The sequence below is a fragment of the Zonotrichia albicollis genome, chromosome 1 (assembly GCF_047830755.1).
Source record: "Zonotrichia albicollis isolate bZonAlb1 chromosome 1, bZonAlb1.hap1, whole genome shotgun sequence".
NCBI classification, from domain to species: Eukaryota; Metazoa; Chordata; class Aves; order Passeriformes; family Passerellidae; genus Zonotrichia; species Zonotrichia albicollis.
Window position 1 is genome coordinate 110,836,531 of NC_133819.1, and position 264 is coordinate 110,836,794.

Sequence of the window (264 nt, forward strand, 5' to 3'; positions counted from 1 at the left end):
TGTATTTTTTACAAATTATCATCAAGATGACAGAGTAATGCCTTTGTACTCTTAATATCCAGAATTTGCCAAGTATAAACTTCAGAGAGATCCCCCATCAGCTCATGCTGCAAGGACAACTACTACTTGCATTACAGCAGTATAGTGGCACAAAAGCACTGCATTAAAATTTAAAAATTCAATCCCCTTCAGAAACAGGCATACTTATCTTCATTAACTGATCCATGTACAAGAAATGAATAGTTTTTATAGAACATCCTTTTA